Genomic DNA, 7,873 nt, shown 5'->3' with positions numbered 1-7,873 from the left:
GTCAGCAGTGTGGCTTGAGTTCATGATCTTAAACACAGCATCACTGCCTCCATAAATTCAAGAAAATTCTGTAAGTTTTTCTTTGTTCTTTGTTCCAAACTTGCTGGTACCTTAAAGTAACTAGGAATAGGACAACTTCCTTCCTGACCTCACAGGGGAGTCTGACTAGAGCAAACCACACAGTGAAACAGGAGCTGGCTTTCCTTTACAATCCAAAAAAGACAGTAATGCACAGTCGCATTCATTCTGCAAGGAAATGAAACCTCAAAGGTACTGAAAGGAAATAACTGTGAGCTGAATTACCATGCCAAATAAAAATATCTTCAAAAGAAAAGATTGTTTCAAGCAAATTTGGGCAAATTCATCACCTACATGGAACACATGCCCCACATGTGGGGCTAAGGACGTTCTCTAGGTGTGAGAAGCGGAGTCTACATCATGGGCAAAGGCAATTTTTTAAAACTATGTTGATTCTTTAAAGAAATTGTGTGGATCCCACAAATTTTTGAAATTTGACTTAAAATATTATAGTCAGAGAATATAGCTCCATTTCAGGAGGGTACATGGGACAAGGGCCTCTCTGGAGTGCTCTGTGTCTCTCACACCTATGCACATATGTGCACATGCTTTATAGCTAATGTATGGCCTATCTTACTGAATATTTCATACACTTTGATTTAAAAATAGAAATGTTGTCATTGGTGTGCATAGTGCTTTGGAAATATCAATTAGTTTAAGTTTATTTACAGTACTATACAATTTTTTCATGTCCATATTTTCTATGCATGTTTTATCATGGTAGATTCATGTGTGATGTCTCAGCTATACATTTTAGTGCAATACATAGCCATGTTGTCCTTTAGTTATGTATATTTTCCTTCATGTATTTTTACCATGTTTACATTTTGTTTGGCCCTTCCATAATAATGAAACACCTAATTTATCAATAGCAGTCTTCCTCTTTCCAAAGCGTTTGCTGCTGGTAGACCACAGCACCTTTGCTTGCTGACATTTAGCATGCTATATTTTTCCATAATTAAGCTTTTAGCCACCCAATTTTTTTATATTTAAAGTTAAATATAAATGTAAATAAATTAAAGTGTACTTTTTAAATACATGTAGTTAGATATTTCTTTTTCATCCTGTCTCAATCTTCAGCATTTAATTGTGATGCATAATGATATTGCTTTGTAATTGATTCTTCATTTGCATTGAAGTCTGTCATCTTTGTGTTAAATTTCTCTTGTCCAGCTGTTCTTTGTTCCTTTTTTCTCCTTTTCTGTAGTTTTGTGTAATTTAATTTTTTTAACATTCTGGTTATCTCCTCTGCTATTTCAGTATGATACCGCATTCTGTTTAAACAGTTTGCACACAGATTTAAAGCATACCTCATTCATAGATCATAAACATACACCAAATATATACTATTTTTTCAGAAGACATTTACAAATTTCATGATAGTATACTTTCAGTAACAAATTTTCCACCCTTTTTCTATTCTGATATGTTGTTGTTATTAGATATTATAAATCTCATATTTCTTTGTAATTTTTATTTATTTAAGCAGACCATAGTTTATAAGGATTTAAAAATATATGTAAAAATTTTAAAATGTCCTTTTTTATTTAATTGATTTTATTTTTTAAATACACTACAGTTACAATTCTTATTACACATATAGAGCACAATTTTTCATATCTTTGTGTATAAAGTGTGTTTATACCAATTCATATCTTTAAACATGTACTTTGTTTTTGTTTTTGCATTAAAATTCTTATTACACATATATACCACAATCTTTCATATCTCCATTTGTTTATAACGTAGGTTGACACCCAATTCAAGTCTTCATACATGTACTTTGGATAATGATGTCCATCACATTCCACCATCCTTGCTAATCCCCTGTCTCCTCCCTTCCCCTCCCACCCCTCTGCCCTATCTATAATTCATCTATTCCTCCCATGCTCCCCCTCCCTTCCCCACTATGAGTCAGCCTCCTTATATCAGAGAAAACATTCGGCATTTGTTTTTTTGGGATTGGCTAACTTCACTTAGTATTATCTTCTCTAACTCCATCCATTTACCTGCAAATGCCATGATTTTATTCTCTTTTATTGCTTAGTAAAATTCCATTGTGTATATATGCCATATTTTTATTTTTCTGTCAGAAATGCATATATTTTACTTAGAGTTTTGAAGGACAAAGTGTTCTATGTTGACAGCATTTTTTTCCCAGCATTTTAAGGATGTTCCATTTTTTTCTGGCTCCCATTATTTCTGAGAGGACTCAGCAGTATTTCTTATTCCACCTTTTGCATTTTTCTGACTGCTTTCATAATTTTTGTTTATCTTTGGTTTTCTTCTTTATATATAACATCTTTGTAATAATCTGAGTTCCTAAGTCTTTGTGTTTTTATTTTTCATTAATCTGGGGAAATTTTCTAATCATCTTCCTTTCTGTAAGTCCTTCAATTATTACATTTGTCCCATTCTCTTTCTTAGGGCTCCAAGCCCATATTTGTTAGATGTTTGATATTGACACTTGACACTTGGATCTTGAATGCTCTAAAAAAGTCTAGTTGCGATCATTTCTATTAATTATCTAAGCTATCTATTGTACTGTTGAATCTACTCTGCTGATAAGGCCATCAAAAACATTCTCCAGTTATGCTAGGTCCAGTGGCACATGCCTGTAGTCCCAGCTACTCAGGAGGCCGAGGAAGAATTTCAAGTTCAAGGCCAACCTAAGCAATTTAGCAAGCCCTAAGTAACATAAAGTGTTGGGGGTATAGTTCAGAGATAGACCACTCTGAGTTCAATCCTCAGTACCACACAAATGTGTGTACATGCACACATACACACATATGCTTGGGTGCACGCAAACACACACACACACACATACATTGCATTTTTATATGTTTTTCATGTTTAAAGTTCGTATTTGGTTCTTTATCAGTTTTACATCTCTGCTGAAATTCTCCATCTGTTCACTTTCATGCCTTTTTCTATGAGATCCTTTACCATATTACCTAAAATTACTTTAAAATCCTTTTCTGAAAATTTCAACATCTAGGCTTTATTGCATCTGGATTTATTGATGAATTTGTACCCTAATGAAACATGACTCATCTTTAAAAAAAATTTTTTAGTTGTAGTTGGACACAATACCTTTATTTAATTTATTTTTTTATGTGGTGCTGAGGATCAAACCTAGTGCCTTGCACATACTAGGCAACTGCTCTACCGCTGAGCCACAACCCCAGACTCTTTTGATTCTGTATATATTGCCTGTGCATTTGGGGTTTTTTTTCACTTTTTAAAATTTTGTAATAGAATACCAGATGGTATGTGATTTCAGCAATTTTCTTATTATTCACAAATCTGATGTTTTATTTTTCTTTCATGTTCTAAAAAACAAATAAATTGTAAGCCCTCCTCACCTAGAGAAGATTGACACCCTTCACATTTTAATTCCTTAGGTTATATTGCAATATCAGCAACTCCATGTACTCAAAAATATGACTTTATGGATTGTCTGGTCTGTTCTTCTTGTTAAGGGTGAGTGACAGCCTTTGGGAACGTTTGCATCCTAAGTGCAAATGGAGATCCGCATTTGTTTTTAAATATGGCAGGAGTGATGGCCATAGGGGAAGCTATGTGGGTAGCACTGTCAGTGATCAATGGCTTTAGAACTATGGCTTTTGGGGTCACCTCAAAGACAGTGATAGAGGTGGAAGAGATTCCAGCATCCCTACTAGCAAATGCTCATGCAGGGACTCTGTAGCAAACAGATTTCCCCATTCATTCCTTCAGCCTGAGGGCTGTTTTTTTGTTTTGAAGTTCTCTTTATGTATCAATACCACCCCTTTAATTGAGACTCACTGTTACAGTATTTGACCCAGATAACAGTATTTTTTCCTGGAATTGACTATGTAACTTTATATAGTTTGAAAGTGACAATGATCTCATTGCCAGAAAAAAATGGAATCCTATTTGTCTAGAGTATACACTGACAAAATTTCTCCTTAAATTGTTTCCCTTGGTCCTCTGGGATGGAAGCCTAATGATGACTTAGTGAAAATTAACAGTTGCTACCTTTGACCTTCACAATAGTTATTATGAATATAAAATTATGGGTATGGAGTTTTAGTTTTGCAAGATGAAAAGATATTTTCAGATTGAGTGGCACTAGGCAACTATATACCTAAATATTGTTAAGATGAAAAATGTTCAGTATATTTTACCACAATTTTTTAAACTGGCTGTGTCCAACTATCCTGAAGATTAACAGAAAGAGATTAACAATCTCAGAGCTTTGAACTTTCAAATCAAGGTCCAATTAGAGAATCAGGGAATTGCTCTTAGAAGCCTAAATAGTATCTTGTCTGATGTAACTTGAAGTCATACTGGAGTTTACTATTGCAATTTGCATTATTATAATATTATTTGAAATAAGAGATACCCAGGACACTTGTATAAAAGAGTTAAGATTAAGAGTTAAGTTAGAGTATTGATTAAGGTGGAGCAAGTTTCTGAGGCTGGGAAAGGGTACTTGGGTAAATCTGGATGAATCTAAAAGCCCCTTTATTCCCCAGAGATTGCTCTTATTGAAGGAGAGGATTCTTTATTATAAAGAAGATAGTGAGGCCCCAGGAGTATAGCCTGGTGGTATCATTTATCTGCCAAGAACAAAAGAGATCATTTATTATAATGAGACTATGGTTCCAACAACAATCAGAAGGCTCTAACCCAGGGATCCTTCACAGTGCAAAATTGCTCATGGCACTGCTGGTGACAAAACAGATGGTCACCTTACCCAAGTGTTCTTTGATCTATGTAAGCAGAAAAACAGGTAGGCTGGGGAGCCACCATCCAGCTGAGTACAACAAAAAGAGCTGTAGCTCCTCCACACATCACAGAGCCAGCATTCCTCCAAAGAAGAGGACTCCCGCTTCCCTGGGAAAAGTCTTTCTTCACTACCAGGAGCACTCCCCATAAAGTCTTCTCCAGACCTTGCCTATCGGCCAAGGAGAAGGAAATCATGCAAATAGGGAAAGAAAACATAACTAGGCATTCTGAATATTATTAGATACAGGTTCCAGGTGATGCTGTTTCACCTCATTTTCAGGAAATGAGATTGTCTTCTCCTCCCCCAGAACCCTACACCCTTCGCTGCTCTAAAGACACGATGCTGGCTGGACCTGGTGAGCAGGAAGAAGCCTGGCTCCAGGCACTCTAAGGCAGAGGTGTGCCTGAGACCACACCAGATCCTGAGGACACGATGGCACATCCTCAAGGCCACCTTTGTTCTACGCCTACTCTCGGGTTCACAGAGCTCCGGGTGCCTGCTAATGAAGGAAGACAAACATGAGCTGGCCACGGGCTGTTGTGCCTGTGTTCTGCAGTTGAGCCATCACAAACTCACTTGCTGATGGCACAAAACAGTCCCCAAGCCAATCCCCAGCCAGGGAGAACTTCAGGCCGTGCCTCACATCAGAGCACTGACCTTTCCTGGTTGGAGGAGGCCGGCCTCGTCGTCTCCATCTGCTCTGGCTGCTGTGACAAAATACCATGTACTGGGTGGCTGCTCAACAGCAGGGATGTGTTGCTCCTGTGGAGGAGGATGGGTGTCCACGATGGAGGTACTGGAAGATTTGCTGTCTGGCGAGGGCTGCTTCCTAGTTTGTAGACAGTCATCTTCTTGTGTCCTCCCACGGTAGAAGGAAGGCTGGAAAGCTCTCCGGGGCCCCTTGGGTGATGGCACTAGTGCCCAGTCCTGAGTCTCTGCCCTAATGACCTAACCACGTCCCAAAGGGCCTACCCTCAAGACCATCACCGTGGGCACTCAGATTCCCGCATGAGTTTGGGGGGCACACAGGCATCCTGTCCATGGCAGAAATGGATCTGTACTGATTCACAGTAAATCAACATTTTGTCCAGTTGACACAAATGAAAAAGAAAATATGAAAAAAAAATAGTGGCCAGCAATTCTAGGGAAGAGTCCTGTGGGTGACCCTTCCAAACGGGTGTCCTGTGAGAGGAAGATTTTGTGTGGACACACTCTACAAAGTGCCCCTGAAGAGAGGCTCTGGAATCAGGTGGACGCTGTGATGACCTGTGGGTGTCACCCAGGTCCTTGGAAACCCTGGTGGGTGCCAAAGCAGGTGAGAAAGTGACCGTGGTGGCAGGGAAGGGAGCCATGCAGGGTGCCAACGGTGGACTTCTCACCGAGGCTTCTCTGGTTACGGACTTTCCCAACCGTCCACCCTGTGTACAGCAGGCCGTGCAAGCCGCAGTGTGGCATCATCTCCTGGGGGAGCAGCCAGCCGCCAGCGGCAGGACATGGGGACTCTTCCTTCACAATGTGTTGTCCTTTCCAGAGTGCGCTATGACCTGGATCCCGTGTCCTGCCGGCACCACCATCCCGGGCTGAGGGAAGCTGTGCTTGGTGTCGTGGTGCTGGAAACCTCACATCTACCACGAACACTTTTTTTTTTTTTTCCTTTGGCTTAGCAAAAAAATGCTGCAATGGGCTTCCCCCCATGGACTGACTGATTCTGCCAAATGCAGAAGCTGCCGCTTTATGGAAGTCTGAAAGGGCCTATTGAAGACATTGAAGAGCCATCTGGAGGCCACGCCAGGTAAGATTGCAATGTTGTGTCAAAAATGGCCTGTACCATCCCTTACATGGTGCACTGTTTGTTTCTCCTGCTGTGTAGCTGCTGGGTGCACTTTGTCAGGTTAACAAAACACCCATTAATGCTCTTGTAGTTCGTGTGGGCAAGGATTTGTGGACTTAACTGAGTCCTCTGCACAGATGCAACCAAGGTTTGGCCTGGGCCCTGGATCTCCTTTAAAATTCAGGGAAATTATTGTCCCAGTGTCACGTGCTTAGTTGGAAATATGCAATTCCTTGCATGAATAGAATTCAAGGTGACTTGCTTCTTCAAGGGCAGCAGGTAGAAAAAGCTCTGGCTTCCAGATCTAATATAAAGGGACCACCTGATAAAGTCAGGTCAGCCCACAGGTTTTGATTAGCTCCAAATCTTTGATCAGGAAGCTTGGTTATAATTGCAAAATTCCCTTTGCCTTTATCAGGGGTGTGAAGCCGTCGTAGAACCCTGGCTACAGGGACACCATCTCTGAAGCAGCCCAGTGTCTGGATGCCGTTTTCATTCTCTGGAGAAGAATGGAGTATGGAAAGGAGTGTAGACAAGCAGGCTAATGTTAGCGTCTGTAAACAAGTCAGGATGGCGTCTGGCAAATGTTAGAGTCTGTAAACAAGTCTGGATGGCGCCTGGCATTTTGCAGAGGGAGTGGTTTGTGAAGTAACGCCAGCAAGCCATTAAGTGTGGAGATTCCTTATTGGTTGACTGCTGTATCTAGTTTATGTTAATTAAGGTAAGCTGTGTGGAATGTATAAATACCCCTCCAGTCCTACAATAAATGGCTCCTACTCCAGCTGTATCAATGTACACAAGTTGCTCGTCACCCCCTGGCTATTTTGCTGCAGCCAGACTTGGCAGGCTTCCACACAGGGGCAGAGGCTATGGTTCCCACATAGCAGTGGGAGATCCAGAACTCCTGAAAAGACTCTCGAAGCAGCACATTGTGAAAGAATAGAAAGTGGGAACCAAGAACACAGAGAATCTAGAATGCAATGAGAAGACATTTAGACACTTGAAAGTGAAGTTTCCTGGCGGAGTACTAGTGCTAGTGATTTATGCATGCACGTCTCTGTATGCCTCTTTGTATTTCTGTATTCTGGTTAGTTGAATGACTCTGCTCTTCCTTGAACAAAGTGTACTCAAGGGGATTTCTCCCCTGTGTGGTGTTCATCCCCAAGTGCATATGCAGTGTTCGTAGCCTA

Source organism: Urocitellus parryii, chromosome 8 (genome assembly GCF_045843805.1).
Source record: "Urocitellus parryii isolate mUroPar1 chromosome 8, mUroPar1.hap1, whole genome shotgun sequence".
Classification (NCBI taxonomy): Eukaryota; Metazoa; Chordata; class Mammalia; order Rodentia; family Sciuridae; genus Urocitellus; species Urocitellus parryii.
Note: the sequence above shows the minus strand (reverse complement) of the source record.